This window comes from Mustela putorius, unplaced genomic scaffold (assembly GCF_011764305.1).
Source record: "Mustela putorius furo isolate JIRA1106 unplaced genomic scaffold, ASM1176430v1.1 tig00003834_pilon_pilon_pilon, whole genome shotgun sequence".
In the NCBI taxonomy this organism is placed as follows: domain Eukaryota; kingdom Metazoa; phylum Chordata; class Mammalia; order Carnivora; family Mustelidae; genus Mustela; species Mustela putorius.
The window spans coordinates 108,773,584-108,795,785 of record NW_025421987.1 but is presented as its reverse complement, the minus strand read 5'-3'; the positions used below and the strand labels follow the sequence as shown (position 1 = coordinate 108,795,785).

General features: G+C 39.1%; 1 protein-coding gene across 2 annotated transcripts in view; it reads left to right on the top strand.

The window, feature by feature from the left end:
* Positions 1 to 7,202: 7,202 nt before the first annotated feature.
* Positions 7,203 to 22,202, top strand: part of DNAJC13 (DnaJ heat shock protein family (Hsp40) member C13) — a 124,810-nt gene continuing 109,810 nt past the window's right edge. For both annotated transcript variants that reach the window (XM_004762502.3, XM_004762501.3), the window contains exon 1: positions 7,203 to 7,619. The gene's annotated coding sequence lies outside the window, so the exon portion shown is untranslated. The remainder of the gene's footprint in view (positions 7,620 to 22,202) is intronic.

Genomic DNA, 22,202 nt, shown 5'->3' with positions numbered 1-22,202 from the left:
TCTCTGATAAATGAATAAAATCTTTAAAAAAAAAAAAAGTCCTCAATTCTATACCCATGAAATAAGTGAAGGGAACTCAACAAAATTGTGATTTTTCCCATGATTATTATTTTGGTGCTCTCTATAAAACATTAACTAGCAAATGCTTTTTAAGTTTCTTTTATCTTGGGAGTCCTTGCTTTGCTGGTGTCCTAAGAACTTTCTTAAACTGCTGACTGTGTAATCCAGCACTGCCCCAAATGTTCCATTATTTGCTTCTAAAATTACAGAGAAAGAGAACAAAAGGTATATAAGGAAGAGAGGAAGTTAACACTTTTGGAACAAGAATGGTGCTTACTAAGTGGTCCATAAAAGTTAGTTTTCTTCTGCACTTCTTTCTTGGTCTTTAAAATTCAGACAGTATGGGGTGCCTAGGTGGCTCAGTCAGTTGATGGTCTGCCTTTGGCTCAGGTCATGATCTCAGGGTCCTGGGATCGAGCCCCATGGAGCCTGCTTCTCCCTTTCCCTCTGCCCCTCCCCCTGCTTGTGTATGTGCTCTCCCTCTCTCTCTCAGATAAATAAATAAAATCTTAAAAAAAAATTAAAACTAAAACTTAGTATTAATTTAGTCTGTATTATGAAAGATAAGGATGTGACACATTTAGACTCTCTCCCTCTCCTCCCTTATCTCATGTTTAAGTTTATGATTTTTATTCTTCTATTATGAACATTTATAATATTAAATGATATTGATCTATTGTTATTAGACAGTGTGTCTTGAGTCTTAATACTCAAAACAACTGGAGTTGATAATATATTTTGCCTTCCTTTCACTGATAAGGAAATTGAGGTTAAAGTTAAGTAGATGGCAGAATTGGGATTTGAACATTTCCAAAATGAAGAAAAGATAAGAGAAAAAATATATCTCCCCAAGTAAGTAATTGCAGTGGCCAAAGATAATTATAAATGGGGGAAACATGGGGCCTTACTTGTAACTATACCATAGTTCCTTTCTAGTATAGTATGCTGCTTTCTACTGTCAAAGGTTTGTTTGACAGGCAGATCTGTAATAGATCGAATTTAACTGTGCCATCTTTTGAAACTGGGTAGCTGCGATGACTAGAAGATGTGAGTTACTTTTATATTAGTAAGATTTTTTTTTCAAATATTTTTAAATTAGAAGTTACCTTTTATTTTGTTTTACATTGATTTACTTTCTTTCTTTCTTTTTCCAAATCTCCAGTGCAGATTTGAGAACCAGTAGCTGAGCTTGAAACATTACTTCCTATATTAGTTGTATTTTCCTTTATGCTAAGTAAGTGGTTGCCACCTCATTTACTGCTGCTCAGAAGGAAAAAAAAGGTCATATTTTTCTTGGCAAAATTAGGTTTCACACAGAAATGACAGTCATATCATCTTCATATGCACAAAGTCAGCAAGAATTTAATTGTGTAATTAAGTTTTATGTTCTTAGATGAACATAATATGAACAAGTCATTATCCAGTATCAACAGATAGACGTCTTTTCCTTGTAGTTGAGATGAATTTTGATGAAATCAATGGGAAGGAGAAGGTTCTATTGTACCTGATTAACTTTAGAGGATGTTTTCTCACCTTGATTTCTGTGCAAATGGGCCATTGGCATTCTAAAATGATCAAAATTTGGCTCATTATTCAAATATTCTATTGCACAACACTGCATGCATCTAGCTCTTTTCATATCATTAATATTCATGTATGACGTTAGCAAGGCGACTCTATTCCCTTGTAAGAAATAAAAAAATAATGACACCTTTTTGGCATGAACTATTTTATGATTTTTCGTGATAAGAATATTCAGACACAATTGTCCAGAACTTGAACTTCCCCTGTTTTGTAGAATAATAGGCAGCTTAAATGTCTTTTTACCTTGTCTTGGTCAAACACAAGGATTATATAAACCAATTGGAGACCCTGAGATTAACTATAGTGGGGAAATCAGCAAGTAATGGGTAATCAGTAAGCAGGTGCTCCACATAGGTAATTTTGACTCTGACAATGATCTCTCAAGATATCTATACCCTAGTTTTCGGATGAGGGAACTGAGGCTCAAAGAGAATCAGGGACTTGCCTGTGATATTTTACCACCTTATATTTCCTTAAAGAGCTGATGACTAAAAATGTCTGACTATAATAATTTCATAGCAGATTGAAAATCTTGTTCACTTCAAAATTTATGGGAAAACATATAGAAGCCTCTAGATTTTTCTCAAATCTGGTAATACTGGAAGTGTTTGCATTAACCAGGAAGAACATTTGAATTGGGAAAACTTCAGCAATGTGTGTATTGAAAAAAAGGAGAGAAAAAAGTCTTTGCGGTTAAGTTTATTTATGTATTTATTTTTTAAGATTTTATTTATTTATTTGACAGAGGGAGACACAGGGAGAGAGAGAACACAAGGAGGGGGAGTGGGAGAGGAAGAAGCAGGCTTCTTGCTGAGCAGGGAGCCCAATGCTGGCTGTATTCCAGGATCCCAGGATCATGACCTGAGCCAAAGGCAGATGTTTAACAAGGGATCCTCCCAGGTGCCCCTGGGGTTAAGTTTAACAAAAGAACACAGAAAGGACTTTTCCTTAATCAATTAATTTTTCATTAATGGTTTCAAAGTGTGAAACGACAAACCAGGTATTTCATTTTCCCTCTTGATCCAACCTTGAAAATACGGTCAGAACTAGACAATCTTCTGTAATTAAATGAAAGTATCTTTTTGTTAATATAAGTGCAAAATCCTTTATATAACTTAATTACACTTTTTAAAAAGACACTTTCATTCATATTAATTAGTGACGTTTTAGAATCCTGGTGAGGTCCAGAGCTGACGGCCAAGAAAGAATTCTTGAGGCTTCTTTGGTGCAAAAAGGTAGTTTTATTAAAGCAAGGGCACAGGACTCATGGGCAGAAAGAGATGCTGCCCTGGGATTGGGAGGAGCAATTGATTATTGTAAGGGCCTATTTAGCCAGAGCGATTCCATCTTGGATTAAACAGTCATTTTGTTGTTTATGCAGGAAAACTTAAACTGACCCTGCCCTCCCACCCAGGGGACTGACCAGTCCCAGGTAACAAAGCCCAAATACAAGGGTGGGTCAGGCCAGGTGGAGGTATCCAATCAGTGGGGGCGCATACTGTCTCCCTAGCTACCAAGGAGTGTGGGTCCTGCCTTGGTAGCTAGGACTTTTGGGCACCAATTCTGACTAAGGTGATAGGCTAGTTCAAATATCTATTAGGGGAAGTTGTAATTCAATTGGTCACTTATGTGTGACCTAGCATGACTGTGCAGCTTTCTCTGTGTGTTACAATCTCATTGGCCACCTGTGCGTGGCCAGGTTCAACCACATGGCCTTTGCCCTTAAAAGCTAGTCTGTAAGGCAGAAAGAGATCTCCCTCTCTGTAAGAGGTGCACCCCGAACTGTCGGTTTGATAAAGCTTTGCTTGACCTTCGCTTTGTATCAGTCTTGCTCCTTTAATCACGGACCCATTATTAGGGGACCTTTCAATTATATACTTTGGGGCTTAGGGAAGTAAAGATGAGGGAAGTTTCAAAAGGATTTTTTATGTGCTAAAGAAGACTCAAGGGATACCAGAGGCCTTGCAAAACCAAGGTCATCTTTCCCTCTAGCAAAACATTAACATTAAGAGGGTTGGCAGCTTCCTGGAAGAACATTTATAAGGACCTTTAATTTTATCTACATTTCCTTCTGCTTTGTTTTCCACATCATTCATAATAAAATTAGAGATCTTGGGGTAGGATTAAGTGAGTAGGGGAAACCAAGCTAAGATTTTTTCTTCCAGTTGTGGGAACTATGTATGTGCACAAACATATGTATACGCATCAAGGAATCCTTGTGTCAACATCATTTGTCACATGTTGGCAAAGATTTCAACTCTATATAACTATTACAATAGTAGAGAGGAACACAAAAAAACTGTATGTGGGGAGATAAACCTTGAGAAAAACTGAAAACACCACCCACATAAAAAATTAAAATTAAGTCTGGTAGGAGATGATCCTGCAGGAGTCTTAAGCTTGCCAACTCAACTGAAAAGTATTTTCTAACTCTGTGTTTGCACAAGATGGTCTAAACCAGCACTGTCCAAGAGAAATATAATAGGAGCCACCTATAACATTTTACATTTTCTAGTAGCTACATTAAAAAAAAGAAACAAGTGAAGTTAAATTTAATAATGTATTTTTTTTTTAAAGATTTACTTATTTGAGAGTGGGGAATAGAGAGAACAGGAAGGGCAGAAAGAGAGAGAGCAAAACTCCAGCAGACTCCTCATCGAGCTCAGAGCCCAATGCTAGGCTCCATCTCACAACACTGAGATCATGACCTGAGACAAAGCCAAGAGTGGGATGCTTAACCAACTGTGCCACACAAGCGCCCCTTTTATACTGTATTTTATTTGACCAAATATATATCCAAAATATTATTTCAGTATGTTGTCAATTTATGTTATTAATGCAATATTTTGCCATTCTTCATACTAAATCTGATATATATCTTAGCTTTATTTCAAGTATTCAGGTGCTACACGGGGTTAGTGGCTACTGCACTGGAAAGTGTTCCAATCTTGCTGAATTACATAGAGTTCATAGGGATTTATTTTGGATCTGGACATTGATTTAATTAGGAAGAGCAATTTGACAGTAATAGGGAGTTTGAGAAACAGGTGGTTGACCATATTGTGGGTTCCCTAAACTCTGAAACCTCTCCTGACTTGTAAACTAACTTACACCACTGATGAAAGCTATTGATATCTAAAACTCTGTGAAAGACTGTCAGTATATGTCACACAATTTAGAAGGGCATCTTCTCTGTGTTCTACTTTCCTAACTAAATTTGATTTGTGTGCACTATGAAAGTGTCAGGAAAGCTGATGCAAATTTAAATTTTTAGTTAAAAGACAAATCCAGAAAGAGAAGTCTGAGGGCCTGCCTAGTATTTGTCACTCTTTTTAAAAAAGAGTGCGTATATGTGTTGGGGGTGGGAAGAATAAGGAAAGAAGGGACAAGTCCTCCGATCCTTCCTGACTCCTGCGTTTAGTTCTAGTGTCTTAAGAATGACACCGACAAATTTGTACAAATCAAATTAGGATCAACCAAGGCAATTGTGAAAAAGACTTGAAACCACATCCTGTAAGCAACAGCTGAAAGCAAGAGGGATATGGCTTCGGAAGATAGGGAGCTGTGGCTGGGGTAGTCAGAGTGATAAGCAGAAGAGACAGAGACACACACATATAGAGGAAAAACAAAACAACCAAAATGTTCATGAAAGTGAGGTCAAACGGGTTCAATCCAAAGAACATAGTTTCTAAAAATGAAGATAAATGACTTTGGGAGGCAGGAAATTTTGCACTACCCAGGATGGGGGCATTTCATAATACCTAAGTCTTCTTCCAACTCTGAGAACCTATTTTATCTGTCCCAAATAGTGAACAGAAAGGCAGTGCGGAGGTTTTACTACTTCACTGGCCCTGATGTTACAAGTCCTGTGACTAAATCTGTTATCCTTAACCCACTGAGCCACCCAGGCGCCCCTAAATCTGTTATCCTTTAGAACATGTCACCTTGGGCAAGTCTTGGACATGTCTCTTGGACACTCTGGGTTTGCTTCCTCTATAAAATAAAAATAATAAACTCCATACAGACTTCTGGAATTATCGGAAGGCTCTGGAACCTACAAAATGCCACGTTAAGTTTCTTTTTCCATGGCATAAGACAAGAAGACCTCTTAACTCAGCCCTCCTGTTTTTTTCTTCTTCTCCCCTTCTACTCTGTTTAAGGTGCTGTCCACACCCAGCTATTCCTGGCACCACCCCTTAGATGTACCTTATCTTACTGGGCAGTCAGTACAGGAAAGACTACTATCAGGCTAAATGCAGTCGTTTTCTGCCCCAAGGTAGGGCAAAGGGTCAATAGAGTCAAGAAGCAAAGTCTGTAAAAACCACTGTCTGTATTTTTCATTCTGCAGTCACCATCTTTAAAAACAAGCCAACCCCTGAAAGGGACTCTGAGAGTTCAGTTTCACCATTGCTTTGCAGAATATTAAGCCCCTTATCAGACACCTTTAACCCTCATAAAATAATGTATCCATGCAAGTCACCGCCATCCGTTTTTTGAGCTTTGCAGCAGAATCTTTCATTTTTGAACTGTGGTCTTTAGAATTCAGGTCTGGGAGAGATGATTGAAAGAACTTCCACAAACTTGCTCACAGCTAACACACAATGTCCCCTCTTTTCTCTAACCTGACGCCCCACTTCCGGCTGCTTCCCATGTGCGTTCAGGGAGATGGTATTGAGGGTACAGACTATGCAGTCGGACTGTTAGGGATCAAACACCAAGTCCATTACTGTGGGGAGGTGCCTTAATTTACCTGCAAAATGAGAATAATTCCTACTTTAGAGCTGAGGTTTAACTAATGCAAATGAAACCCTTGGGATGCGATCGATCAGCAGACAATAAATGGAACTACCAGTATTATCTTCCTGGCATTCCCATTGACAACAAGCCGTAGGCATCTCCCAAGCTTTAGTCTTGGCGACCTCCCAGACCAACCAAAATTTAAACCCTCAACTGTCGTTCTAGGTCTCAGCAGTGGTGAGCCTGCTGGCTCGCAATCCAGCCAAACAGGGTAGCAGGCTGAGCCTTCGGATTGCCTCGCGGATATTCCAAGGCATCTGAAGTCGGGCCGAAGCGGGGGAAAGGCTTTAAAACAGAACTCCAGGGGCGCCTGGGTGGCTCAGTGGGTTAAGCTGCTGCCTTCGGCTGGGGTCATGATCTCAGGGTCCTGGCATCGAGTCCCGCATCGGGCTCTCTGATCAGCAGGGAGCCTGCTTCCCCCTCTCTCTCTCTGCCTGCCTCTCCGTCTACTTGTGATTTCTCTCTGTCAAATAAATAAATAAAAATATCTGTATTTAAAGAAAATAAAAATTTAAAAAAGATAAAACAGAACTCCAGGGGATTAGCAGTGCAAAGAACCCGCAAACAGCACAGCCTCCCGCAGGACTCGGAGCCACACGCCGAGGGGCGTGACTTTAGGAGAACACGCCGGAGGGGCGTGACTCCACCCGTGAGCGCGCGCGCTGCGGGGCGGGCCTTCCTCAGCACTGCGTGGACTCCGGAACCCACAGCCGGCCCCGTCACTCTGCGCATGTGTAAATTCTGGGGGCGGGCGGGCCGACAGAACGCGGAATTTCTCGGAAAGCGGGCAAATGGGACCGGGAACACCGAGAAATCTGTGCGGGGAAGGGCGGGGGTAGAAGGGCGGGACAGAAGGCGGAAGAGTTGAAATCAGCTGACCTGGTCTCGTGACAGCCTGGGCGGTGGCGACGCAGGCGTATTGGAGCGCGGTTGCTGAAAGCCTGAGTGAAGATGGCGGCCTCCAGAGTGAGCCTCTGAGAGGCAGAGGGAGGAGGCGGAGGGGGCGGGGAGCCCGGGCCGCCGCGGCACCAGGAACCCGCGGCAGCGGAGCTACAGGGCCCCGACAGTGGAAAGGGGAAGTGGTGAGGGGGAAGAGGCCGGAGGGCGCCTCATCTCACTCCGGACGCAGAGCCGGCGGCGGGAGGAGCTCGGGCTGGAGCCTCCAGCCTCCCGCGAAGGTAAACCACTCCGAGCACCGGCCTCTGGGGCTCTGCTTTACCCCTTCCCCACGTCACGGGGACTTGGGAGGCTAAGGACAAGGAAAAAAGAGGGGTGGTATTTTGGCCGCCGAAGCCCCCAGCTGCTAAGGAGAGCAGATTACCCTCCCCCAAGCCTGCTGGTCTATTCCTCACGTCGGATCCCCCCTGGCACCAAGTGACATTTTCCCTGGGCACTGCCTTGTTCAGCCCCACCCCTTTTTTTTTGGATTGTTTTTTCGTTTTATACCCACCATGGTCCCTAGATCCCCACTGTACATCCTTAGCCCCACACACCCCTTATTCCTCTCTGGGCTCCGCCCTCAGGGTTCCCTTCTAGCTTCCTGGCCTGAACACACTTTCTACTGGTTGCCGGCAACTCTTGTTTCCTGGGGTCCGCGACCCTTCTTCCCCCCCACGTCCGGTGTAGACTTTGACTCTCTTTGCTTAGCTTTGTTTCGTTTCGTTTGGAGATGGGGAGCACCCGCGTCGTTTTTTCAGCCTCTCCCTTTTTCAAAATCAAGTTTTTCCTTTCCTGCAGGGGAGCTTCTTTTCAGTGGCCTTTCCTTCACTGCTGTGGTTTTGCCTCTGCATGTGGTCTTTGGAATGGGTGAGGTATCAGACGCTCAGTGAAGTGGCGGTTAAACGCAGATTTGACTTACTAGACTTAAGAAGAGTGCCTTCCCTTGAACTCTTATTGTAGGGTGTCCTGAGATTGTTTTCTTTATCAGTTGATGTCTTCGGATTGTTTCCTTTATCAGTTATGTGGGGCGGGTTAAAAAATCTCTCCCTAATGAAGCTGTAATCTCCCAAAATGATGATTTCTCTCTTCCCTTCTTTTCCCTTTTACCCTCTGTGATTTCTTGTAAACAGGAGGGCCTGTGCCTTATGCTTTTACCTCTTCTATGAAGGGCTTTACACTGTAGGGTTATTTTGAGCCTCGTGGAGTATGATGTCTTTCGAAAAAAATTTCAGAATATTTCTTCAGGATTTGCCCCTGTGATTGCCTTTCTTGCTATATTTTCTTTTTTACTTTCTGGATCTGATCGATTTCTAGGTTTGAAAGTACCCTCTGCAGAGTTCGAGGAAATTACAGTGGTCAGGTTTTGTAGTGATTATCAATATTCTGAGTCTATGTGAATATGAAATAGGATTTGCCCTAAAAAACTTAAAAAGGGAGATTTCAAAAACTCGCCAGAAATTCGGTATCCAAAAAAAAAAAAAAAAAAAACTTGATTCACATTTCTTTGGTTTCTGGAAAGTGCTAATTTTTTTTGACTGAATTTAGCATATAACCCAAAACCTTGTTAACATTTTAAATGTAATATGAAACTGTTTAAGTAGTTATATCTCAAACTTGGCTATTGTTATTAATATCACAAGTCGTGTTTAGAAAATGTTACACTGTATTCCCAGTTTGAAAACAGGAAGTAGAACATATTAAGGGAGGAAAAGAATAGTCAGAGGGTTATTAAGAGATAGGAATGTCAGGAACCTTAAGTCTATAGTCCATATCATGGAAAATACCACTGTTTGTATTCCACTGGGAGGCAATGGGTGTTCTCTTTTTCTAAAGTGACAGTAGTAAATAGACTAAACTATATGAACATTATCAGTTCAAAAGTAATGGAATCATGGAAAGCGGGAATTATTGGTAAGAATTTAACTTTATCCACAAATATATAGAACGTAGTTGCTGAGGTGAACTATAACAATGCTGGCTTTATTAAGTTTGTAGAAAGGTTGATAGTGGAATCTGGTTCTTAGTAGATAGCAAATTACAATTGAAATAAAAAGAGGATCTGTTTTAACTAATTTGGATCTATTCCTTAACCAGGTCTGTTTACACAGGTGATTTTAATTGCTCTTACCCTTCCCTTGCTTCTCTGAGATACTAATTTTTAGTAAGATAGAGGTAAGGCTGTGCACATAAACTATAGCAAAGATTTGGTTGCTAATAGTTTTAGGCCTAAATGTTGACTGTTATATTTAGCAGTGGTTAAAGTGTAGTTGTTTTGAAAGAAATCCTTTGAGTCTGTGTTTCCCAACTTCATTAAACCCAATAAGACTCCCTTTTTATTCCAAACAATTTGTAATACCTGCTCTATTACCTGGAGATTTTAAATAATATCACCACCTTCTGACTTTGGTCCTGGGTCAAGAAGAAGGCTTGCTCTCACTGTTGTACCAAAAAACAATGGGACTCACTTTAAATTCTTTTTTTGAGAACTGTTAAAGAACAGAGGTCACAGAGCCAACCATTGGCCAGTCTTTTAAGGAGAGGGTATACATGAATTGAGCGTCACGTTCATGGGACAGAACAGGACATTGGTAGGAAGAGTTCGGCTAGAATAGCTGACTAGCTGATGAATGCTAATTCTGAGTGCACCTTCTTCCAAGCTTTTTCTCCACAAACTCACTAGGCGTTCTTAGAAAAGATTGGAAAGAACCCTGGGGAGTGTCTGTTGTGGTAATGATCTAGAGGAATGGAAAAGCAGCAGAGCTTTCAAAGGGGGCACAAAACTCTGATTCTTTCTTTGTATCTTTTATAGAACAATAACATTTATCTGTGAAGGGCAGGGCATCTCTGCTGGCCTGTTGGTGAGCATTCATTGAGCTGGTAATGAAAGAAAAGGGGAGAGAATCTTCTCTGGGAGGAGCACTGAGTTTAAAACTGCAGCCTGGAGGAACAAGAAGATCACACCCCTGAGATCCAGGGATATAGAGTATCCCTAAGACTGAACCTTAATCAGAACTGCAGAGACTCTTTCCAGCCCCCTGCCACTATACGAAGTTTTGAATAACAAGTGAATGCATAATATTACTAGGAACAATATCATGCGAAGAGGCATAGCACAAAGAATCAGATAGACATTGCTTTAGTAAACCATCCCCCCGCCATAGGCACCAGCTATTCTGTAGATTTTCTGAAGCCTGTGGTACACTGAGAATAACCATAGCAACAGCAAATCATAAATCCAGCTCAACTCCTAAACAGATTAACACAAATTTTGCACTAAAGACCTATCAAAATAAAGACGTGCCCGTTTCCAGTCACAGAATTACTTACTTACTCAGTCTCTACTGTTCTGTACATGTCCAGCTTTCAACTGAAAATTATAAGGCATACATAAAAAGCAAAAAAAAATTTTTCTAGAGAAAGCAATCATCAGAAGAACACTTAGATTAACACAGATGCTGTTATCTGCGAGGGAATTTAAAATGACTATAATATGTTAAAGATTGAGGAGTGGATAATATGCAAGATCAGATGGGTAATTTTAGCTGATAGAAAGTGTAAGAATCAAAAGAAAGGCTAGAGGTATTGTTACACAGTAAATGAAAAATGCTTTTGGACTTACCAGAACTGACATAGCCAAGGAAAGAATCAGTAAATTTATTAATGGTAGAAGAAATTACCCAACTGACACACAAAGTTAAAACAAAACGAAATACCCTAGAGCTTAGGGATAGTGTTAAACATTTTAATATATAAATGATTAGAATCCCAGAAGAGAGAACAGAGTAGAAGAACTACTAAAATGTTTGAGGAAATAATAGAAAATTTTCCAAAAGTAATGTCAGACATCAAACCATGGATCCAGAAGCTTAGAGAACACCAAGCAAGATAAATACTGTCCCCCACTACCACCCACAAACTCAAAGCGCACATTGTACTTAAACTGAGGTAAACCAGGGACAGAGAGGAAGGTAACCAAAGAAAAGAGAAACCTATACAGAGGAGCAAAGAGTTGAAGCAGAGAAACCATTCAAACAAGAAGACAGTTGAGTGACAATTTTAAAGTACCAAAAGCAAAAAACAGCAAAAATATTTTCTTCACAAATGAAGACAAAATACAACTGTCAAACAAAAGCCAAGAGAACTCAAAGTATAATCTCTCCATTTACATGATCGGTTCATTCCTAGAAAATTATATGCCTATTAAACTTTACGAAATGTACTTTGTGATTTATATTTAATACAGAATTAAAATTGGGATTGGTTATAAATAGGTTTTTACCTATGTTAATGCCTAACTGGATATTTGAAAGTCAGTTGAGGGCATTTCAACCTGTGGGACTGTCTTGTACATTGAGGGGAATCTAGCCCCATTCACTAAATCATAGTACAGTAGTCATCCTTTATTCACTTTTCATAGTTTCAGTTACATGAGGTTAGTAGCAGTCCAGAACCAGATGATCCTTCTAATATAGTGTTAGAAGGTCAGTAGTCGCCCAATGCTATATCATAGTGCCTGTGCTATTTACTCATATAATCTCATCACATAGGCATTTTATCTCAAATCAGAAGGCTAAGTGTAGTGCAGTAAGATATTTTGAGAGAGACTACATTCATATAACGTTATAGTATATTGTTAAAATTGTTTCATCTTACTGTTAATATGTCACTATACCAAATTTATAAATTAAACTTTATTACAGGTACGTACATACAGGGTAAGAGTCTGTATGGGATTTGGTACTTTGTGGTTTCAGGAATCCACTGGGGGTCTTGGAACAGATTTCCTGAGGATAGGGGGTACTACTGTAGTGTTGCTCTCTTTTTTTTCCTTTAGATTTTCTTTGTTAGAGAGCAGGAGGGGGAGGGGAGGGGCAGAGGGAGAGGAAGAAGGAAACTCCTTTCTGGGCAGTGAGCCTGATGTGGGGCTGGATGCCAGGACGCAGGGACCACGATTGGAGCTGAAGGCAGACCTGTAACCGACTGAGCCACCGTGGAACCCCTACTCTAGTGTTTCGAATCATAGCATCTTTAAAATTATAGTCACTAGTTTTCAACACATCTTTATGCTTTTGCAGTTTTTACTTGGTCAGCACATGCCAATCAGTAACATCTCTTGCAGTATGGAGTGATTTCTAATTGCAGGAACTCCTTTGAGAATCACTGATTTGGGAATATTTTTGTAGTAACTTAAACCAACGTGGTTGTGATCCTCTTTACTAACTTAGACTAAGTGTTCAGTAAAATCTTTATTTTATCAATAAAGCTAAACATAATTTGCTAGTAGTTCTTTTCACAGGCTCTTAACTTTATTCAACAGCTTGCATATTTGAGTTTTACTTGCACTTTTATGGACTGCTTATGAGGAAGTGATCTCTAAAACAACAAAGTTGGGCACCTGGGTGGCTCAGTGAGTTAAGTAGCTACCTTTGGCTCAGGTCATGATCTCAGGATCCTGAGATTGAGTCCTGCATCAGGTTCCCTGCCTTCTCCCTTCGCCTCTCCTTCCCCCCTGCCCATGCACACACACACTTCTCTCTCTCAAATAAATAATAAATAAAACTTTAAAACAACAGCAACAAAATCTACATTCAATGGGATTTTATTATTGCAGCATTCTAAATTGCCTTTAAAAGTAGACTACGCTGGGCGCCTGGGTGGCTCAGTGGGTTGAGCCTTCAGCTCGGGTCATGATCTCAAGGGTCCTGGGATCGAGTCCCGCATCGGGCTCTCTGCTCAGCAGGGAGCCTGCTTCCCTCTCTCTCTGCCTGCCTCTCCATCTACTTGCGATTTCTCTCTGTCAAATAAATAAATAAAAATCTTTAAAAAAAAAAAAAAAGTAGACATACGCTGCCTAAGCAGAGCTCACATATTTAGCGCGTGGCCATCAGGAATACCTTTATGAAGCTGATGAGTAAAAATTTGATCTTTGGTGAACAAAAACAAAACCCGGAAGCAATATAAAATACTTAATTTGTTTTAATTTTGTCAAGTGTAGTTGCCAGAACATAATGGAGGGATTGATAAAGTTATGAATATAGGAGATTTTCCTAATATTTCATAAATTCTATGCTAATTATAGTAAAATTTAAATTCTTATAGATGAATTTCAGGCATGTATTCTTAGTCATCTAGTGCTTTGAGGTTTCTCTCCCCCTCAAATTTCTAGTTAAGATACAGAATGTATTTTGGATGTTTAGCAAATCTTAGAGCAGATTAAAGCCATTCCCTCCCCCCAACCATAGATATGCTGGGTTTAATTTTAAAAGTGGAATTTTCCTCTTTTTCTTTTTTTTTTTTTTAGTTAACTGGTAGATTGGGGTTTTCTTTAAAATCTGAAGAACTATGGCGGAGTTTGGAATAACAGGGATATTTCAGAAAGAGTCAAGAGACCTACATGTTGCTGTTTTGTGTTGGGTGAAAGGGAAATTGTAGTAGCCTAAGGTCCTTATCTTTTTTTTTTTTTTAAAGATTTTATTTATTTATTTGACAGAGAGAAATCACAAGTAGGCAGAGAGGCAGGCAGAGAGAGAGAGAGAGGAGGAAGCAGGCTCCCTGCTGAGCAGAGAGCCCGATGCGGGACTCCATCCCAGGACCCTGAGATCATGACCTGAGCCGAAGGCAGCGGCTTAACCACTGAGCCACCCAGGCGCCCGGTCCTTATCTTTTAATAGTGTGTTTGCCTACTAGGATGCTTACTGTAAAACTTCCTCTAAGTAGAATTTGCAATATGCTTAGGAAATTTAGTTCTCCATTATATCTTCACTACAGTGATAGAAAAAACAGCAACAAGTTAAAACATGGCAATCGAAAATCTCTTACCCATTAGGGTCTCTTTCGTGTAATAGAGGAAGATTATTAATTACCTGTTCGTGAGCTAAAGAAGAGCTTATTGAACAAGTACATTTTGTTCTTTCATGAGCCAGGTTAGCTTCAAAGATGAAATAGAAATTAGGTCTAAAAATTTTCAGGAATGTGTACAAACTAAAACTATGTAAATGATTATTAGCATCGGTTTCACAGGATTGCTTAAATGAACACATTTGTTTGGGTTTTTTAGGTGACTATTTCAGCATTTTTAAGTTCTGTAAAGAAAAGTCATAGTCATGCATATTTCTTGGAAAAAAACTTTTGTGTGTTACGACAGCTGTGAGAAGTAAGAATTATTCTCTTGGATGAAATCAGATTTAAAATACATGTGATAATAAAATACAGAGATAATATAAATAAAATACAGAGATAATAAAATAAAATACAGAGATAATAAAATACATGTGATAAAAATGTAAAGACGTATTTTTTTCAATATTTATATTGAATAGGAATGGCCAACAAAATTAACTGCTGTGGTATTTATGCTTGCCCCTTCGCCAATTAAGATACTATTAAAAGTGTTTCTTCAGATTTAGGGATTGCTTTTGAATCTCTTGCCCTTTATTTCATGAATCTGTATCTGATTTCTCATTGGAAAGGAATGGATTTTTAAAGAATGGGGAGATGAATCTTAGATTATTTGGCCTACCTGGTGGTGGTGGAAGTATTTAAAAGCTCATTTTGATGTGGCAGACAATGCAAAGGTTTCAGTATTACAACTTCTGGACAATTATTTGGATATATGATTGTCAGCTGAAATTTGATAGTATCACTGGCTTTCTTCTCTAGCCACATTTATCTTGAGTTAGTGGGTCCTTCAGAGCTTTTAGAAAGCTAAGGTAGGATGTATTAAAACTTTGCTTTGTGATCTATTTCATTTATTTATTTATTTATTTAAAAGATTTTATTTATTTATTTGACAGAGATCACAAGTAGGCAGAGAAGCAGGCAGAGAAAGAGGGGGAAGCAGGCTACCTGCTGAGCAGAGAGCCCAATGCAGGGCTCGATCCCAGGACCCTGGGATCATGACCTGAGCCGAAGGCAGAGGCTTTAACCCACTGAGCCACCCAGGCACCCCTGTGATCTATTTTATAAACTATTTTTTAACAAAGATTTTATTTATTTGAGAGAATGAGTTAGCATGTACAGGGGGAAGGGTAGAAAGAGAAGCAGATTCCCCCCTGAGCTGAAGGCAGGCCCTTAATGACAGCTACCCCCTGCTACCCCATGCCCCTTTTTAAACTGTTTGAAGACCCCTGTAAAGGAGTGTCTGGGTGGCTCAGATGGTTGGACGTCTGCCTTTGGCTCAGGTCATCGTCTCCAGGTCCTGGGCTCAAGCTGAATGTCAGGCTTGCAGCTCAGCCAGGAATCTGCTTCTCCCTCTGCCTCTCCCCCTGCTTGTGCTCTCTCTCTTTCTCTCTCTCTCAAATGATTAAACAAAAACTTAAAAAAAAAAAAAAAAAAAGACCTCTTAGGTATTATACACATTACACATACTGATTTGTTACTTATTTAGAAGGAAATACTTTTGCCTCTACTTGTGTTACGTATTAAAACATGAAGCTGAAAATTAAAAATTAAAAAAGGTTAAAGTTCATATCAGTTTTTCCCCATACACAGCACATTCTATCTAAGACAGTTGTAACTTTTTAATCTGGGTAAAAATTAATGTTCTATTAACTTTATATTTTGTGCTTGCTTCAACGGGATATCTAAAATTGGAGCTCTAACTATATATTTTTTAAGATTTTATTTATTTATTTGACAGAGAGAGGTCACAAGTGGGCAGGCAGAGGGAAAGGGGGAAGCAGGCTCCCTGCTGAGCAGAAAGCCCAATGTGGGGCTCCATCCCAGGACCCTGAAATCATGACCTGATCTGAAGGCAGAGATTTAACCCTCTGAACCACCCAGTTGCCCCAGCTATTTATATTTTAACCTTTTATTTGAAACAACTAGCATAGTGATATAGTTCACTCAGATTTTGAATCCATTTACAAATAAATGTAGGTCTTTAAAAAGCTAGTATTAAGGGATTCTCTCTTTGGTTATTACTCCAGATTAGCCCTTGCCTTAGCAGTGGTTCTCCCTCCCCCTGCATTTTTAATAGGATTTAGCTGTATGAGGAAATATTAAATTAATAAATTTGTTCCTATCATGTGACTGTATACCATATTTTCAGGTGTAGTGTTACAATGGAGCAGAAAAACAGGGTTTCTGTAGGCGATCTAGGTCAGAAAATAAAGGTAAAGGCAGTTTTCTTCCCCCCAAATAAATTTTTCATCTACAGCAAAGTTGAAGAACTTTACAGTACTTACTTACACTTACTTACACTTATCTCTGAGATTTTCACAATAACATTTACTACTTGCTTTATCATATATCCATTTTATTTTTTAATGCATTTCAGGACAAGCTCATGTTTTTAATTCATTATTTGAAATCAGAATTCTTTATGTTACAGATTCAAGGTGTAAAAATTAGTATCTTATCTGCTCTCTCTAAGTTGTTGTAATTGTGTAAAAATTCGTCTCAGTGGGTCATGCAAAATGTGTGCTTTAAAGGCAAATACCCTTTATTAAAGCCATTTTCTTAAACGTTATTTTTTTTTAAGATTTTATTTATTTATTTGACAGAGAGATCACAAGTAGGCAGAGAGGCAGGCGGAGAGAGAGAGAGAGAGGAGGAAGCCGACTCTCTGCTGAGCAGAGAGCCCGACTCGAGATCATGACCCGAGCCGAAGGCAGCGGCTTAACCCACCGAACCACCCAGGCGCCCAAAGCCATTTTCTTTACTCACTAGTGTATCACAGATGGTTCCCAACTTTATGATGACTTGACTTAAACTCTTTCAGCTTTATAATGGGGTGTAAGTGTATGTATTCAGTAGAAACTGTATTTTGAATTTTGATATTCTCTCAGGCTAGCGCTATGTGGTATCCTATTCTCGTGATGCAGACAATGGCATTGAGCCGCGGCTCCCAGTCAGCCACAAAGTCACAAGGGTGAACAACTGATATGCTTACAACAATTCTGTTTTTCATTTTCAGTACAGTATTCAGTAAATCACATGAGATATTCAGTACTTTGTTATAAAATAGACATTGTATTAGATGATTTTGCCCAACTGTAGGCTAATGTGTTCTGAGCACATTTAAGGTAGGCTAGGCTAAGCTATGATGATTAGTAATTTAAGTGTATTAAATGCATTTTCAGTTTATAGTGGGCTTATCAGGAGGTAACCCCATAGTAAGTCAAAGAAGATCTGTATTTTTCTAAGTACATGCATTCATCTCTGGTTAAATGAGGACTCTGTTTTTACTTAAACACAGTACTTGCACATACACTTAAGTTTTGCTGTGTGTGCAGATTCTTTTGCTTATAGCTTGGCTGTAATCTGTCTGGGTTCCCATGGTGTTGAGGCCATTCAACCTGCTTTTTGTGCTTCATATCAGTTTGGTGTAGGCTTCTGCTTAGTGGACTCTCACATTCTGTGGTTTTGTGTCAAAATCGTGTCTTCTGAAAGATTGGTCTCATTTTATTCATAAATGATCTCAAATAGATTGCCAGTTTTACTGCCAGTAATAAATTAGAGAATGTGAGAACATTAAATGTTATTCGAAAGCATGAAGCAAGGGAATTCACTGAACAGGGTGAATCTAGCCAAACTGCCTGTGTTGCCCTGAATTTGACTTTTTAACCCTTAGAACAGTTCTCTCAAAAGAACAAACTGCTAAGTTGAAAAAAAAAAAAAACAAACCCCTCTGTAGGTGGTATAATAATAAGGTATGGAATGAGAACAAGCAAAGGCAGCTTAAAAAACTGGAGATACTTTCATTGTGTTTAGTTACAAATAATATGTAAATTTGTGTTTTTCTCATTAAAGAAAAGGTGTATCTTTGAGAATTTGAGGTGGTACACACAGAAATGAAGGAGATGAAATTTCTTTTTCTTTTTAGAGTTTCTTTAATGTACTTAGAGTGAGCAAGTAAGTGAGGGCCTGCGAGAGAGTGAGTGCACGGTGGGGCCGGTGTCGGGAGGATGAGAAGCAGCCTCCCTGCTGAGACAGTGCTCCATTCTAGGACCCCTGGATCATGACCTGAGCCAAAGGCAGAGGCTTAACCAACTGAGCCACCCAGATGCCCTGAAGGAGATGAAATTTAAGCAATAATTAGTTTGAACAGATAAATTCTTGCTAATTTGGGTACATCTCAACTACTGGCAGGGTGGCAAGTGCTGACTAGGCAGCTGCTACCAAGATCTCCTGCAGCAAGTTTGACATTTTGTTAGTTGGACAGTTCATTGCTATTTATAATTGCTATTTAGAGAATGTGCCTATAAATGACTTATTGCACTTACCTGCTTGATGCTTGAGCTGCTTGATACTAGAAGTTTTGCACATTTCCATCACTATTAATGGGAATTCTGGTTGCTTAAGAGTTTTGTCTCTGGGCAACAATTTTAGAAACACTTCTGGAGCTTATTAAAGAAATATGTAAATATTAATGGAGAAATACTTAAATATTAAATGGGACATAGATTATTTTTAGGGAGTGAAGCTCTTTTTTCCAAAAGTTTCTCAAACCATAGTTAACTTGTAGATACCAAAATAAATTAAAAAATATGTTGGTTTCACGTAAAGAGGTACTCTTCTAATGAGTGAGATTCCAGATACCTAAGTAGGCGATCTAAAATGTAGTAAGTAACATTGACTTGAAAAATCATAGTATTTTGTGGGAATAAAGTTGGGAATAAAGTTGAAATAAAGAGAAGCTTAAATGTGAGATTACAGCTGACTTAAGGTAATTTTTAAAAATTGCATCTATCATGAGTATCTTAACCTTATATATATAATATATAAATATAAATATATAATATTTATGCCTTTTTATTTTTTCATTTCATTCATTTATTTTTGAGAGAGAGATAGTGAGCGTGTGTTCAGGAGTGTACACAGGCTTGGTGGGGGGAGGGGCAGAGGGAGAGGGAAAGAGAGGCTCCTAAGCAGTCTCCACACCCAGTGCAAAACCTGAAGTAGGGCTATATCTCACGACCCTGAGATCATGACCTGAGCTGAAATGAAGAGTCGGACTTAACCGACTGAGCCACCTAGATGCCCTTACTTATTTCTTTTTGAAAACCTTTTTAGGTAAGATAAAATTGTAAAAAATAACAAGGAATGCCTGGGTGGCTCAGATGGTTAAGTGCCGGCTCAGGTCATGATCTCCAGGTCCTGGGATCAAGCCCCATGTCAGGCTCCCAGCCCAGTGGGGAGTCTGCTTCTCCCTCTCTCTTCCCTCTCCCCCTACTTGTGCTCTCTCTCTCCATCTCTGTCTCTGTATCTCTCTCAAATGAATAAATAAAATCTTTTTTAAAAAAGAATAAATAACAAGGGATAATAAAATAATGACACCCTCATTATATTCAACCTAGCTTAAGAAATGTATATTGCTATAGTTATCTTGGAATGAGCAGGTAAAAACTGCAAATACTGACTAAAGCAATAAAACACTGTACTTCTGAAGGTAGAAATCCTAGCTGATACTCTTTGGTGATATACATTGAATAAATACTACAAAGATTGAAATTAAAAGTTAAAAGACTTAGGATTAAGTAATTTAATAATTTTAACTTTCCTACCCAAGATGCCTTAAGAGAGATTACAGGGCCTTGTAAGCCTGAGAGTGAGAGAGGTAATCATAGAGAGATATTAAACAACTATTTCGTATCTAGAATAGTATGTTTAAAGTACAATAATCATTATTATGATTGCAATTAATATTTTTAGTGCTTATTCCGAGCCAGGCATCACACTATCCCCTTTATTTATATCATTTACTCCTTACCAAAGCCCTTTGCTACAAATACTGTTCTCTCTTTCTCAGATGAACCATGATTCCAAGAAGTTTAGGAAGCTTTTCTTCAAGTTACGCAGCCAGTAAATGGCAGTTTTTACTAATCTGTCTTCAACCATAAGTAACATCTAAAAAATTCACCATCTTTAGTTACACTGATGGTAGATTGAATATTAAAACTAGTTTAGTGTGTATACTAATGTAGCTTCTTGTGCTAGTTATTAGTTATGTTTATGTGGTTTGGTGTCTGTGCAATAGGAACTATTTCCAAGTCTGTGTTTCAAAAATTAAACCATCACTTGAAGGACGCTGTGCTTGGTGGACCCCCTAGACTTGCCTTCACTCATTTTCCAGTGGTTCTCTTGAGGTTGTTCCAAGTCTCACTTTGAATGATACGTACTCAGTACAGAATATTTTATCCTGTTTCTTCTGCATTTTTCTGATATTTGTGTATTGCCATTATCCACTAGTGAGTTATTTGTGTGTCCAGGAGTATCCTCATGGTCTGAAAGAGTTACTGCAGTTTCCAGACCAGTTGCCTTCATAAGGTGAAATGACTGTATCACAAAGTGGTTAAGGTTTGATTGAGAATATAAAATAGATTTACCTGAAAATTTGGAGAGGTTAATATTACACTGTTGAGGGGTGCCTGGGTGGCTCAGTGGGGTAAGCCTCTGCCTTTGGCTCAGGTTATGATCTCAGGGTCCTGGGATCAAGCCCTGCATTAGGCTCTCTGCTCAGTGGGGAGCACTAACAGTGGGCTTCCCCCTGCTTCCTTCTTCTCTCTGCCTTCTCTCTTCCTTCATATCTCTGCCTACTTGTGATCTCTCTCTCTGTCGAATAAATAAATAAAATCTTTAAAATATATATATATATATATAAAACACTGTTGGGAAGTAGGTCCCAGCCTCAGATCTCATTAATCTGGTTATTTTAAAAGTTCATTGTTAGTTAAAGTAGTATTTTTCTGTTTTTGAACTCCTTAAAGGCTATTCTGGAATCCTATATTCATAACAAATTTCTGTCATGTTTGTTTTGAACACTTATTTAAAAAAATTTTTTTTCAGTTATTTTTTTAACTTTTTATTTATTTATTTGACACAGAGAGGAGAGGGAGCAGCAGGCCCTTTGCTGATCAAGGACCCTGATGTGGGGCTCAATCCCACAACACCAGGATCATGACCTGAGCTGAAGGCAGACGTTCAACCCACTGAGCCACCCAGGCACCCCGCTTAAAAAAAATTTTTAAGCTTACCTGTAGACAGAAATATTCAGCCTTGGTGCCTTGCCTTTTCTTTTTCTTTTGCCTTGTGTTGAGTGTGGCAGGTTGTTTCATTGTTTGAAATTGTGTGAAGGTAATAATGGGTACTAGTTCTGAATTAATCTAGGAATGTGCTGTCAAATGATAAACCTGTAATTACATGGTCAGAATGAATTTATTTTGAGTTCTTAAATTCAAGGGAAGGTTTTATTGCTTAGGATAAATACATAGAGTATAGAGTTATGCAGAGTGAATCCATAGTCTGACCCAACTATTTACCGTAGTGACCTGGGAGAGTGGTATAAATTCTCTGTAGTTTTCTTGTCACTAAAATGGAGATCATCATATCATCATATCTATACCGTATCATCATATCTATACCATATCATTATATCTATACCGTAGTGGTGTTATGAAGACAAAATGAAGTAGGTGGATAAACGCATAGCCAAGGTCTGGCCTAATCATGAACATTTGATGAATACTCCATGAAACCTAGTTTTTGCATAATTTCAGGACATGATTTAAATCTGTTTATTAGAGTCACCATGCCTCCCCAATTTCAGGATAATCTTTACCAAGGGCTCAAAATAAAAAAAGGATTATTCTGATTTCCATTATGAGGCTCTGCAGAAGTAGTAATACATAGCACTGAATTATCCCCTTATTTGGCTATGTAGGTGAGTATCTCCTCCCTCTCTTACCTCTCAGATATACCTCTGCATGTATGTAATATGACTGAAGGCAAGCTTTTTTGGGTAGAGGAATAGTTTTCTTCCAAAAAAGGCACTTCCATTTTACTGGCCTTTTTTGGTGGTGATTATTCAGGTTTGGAAGCAC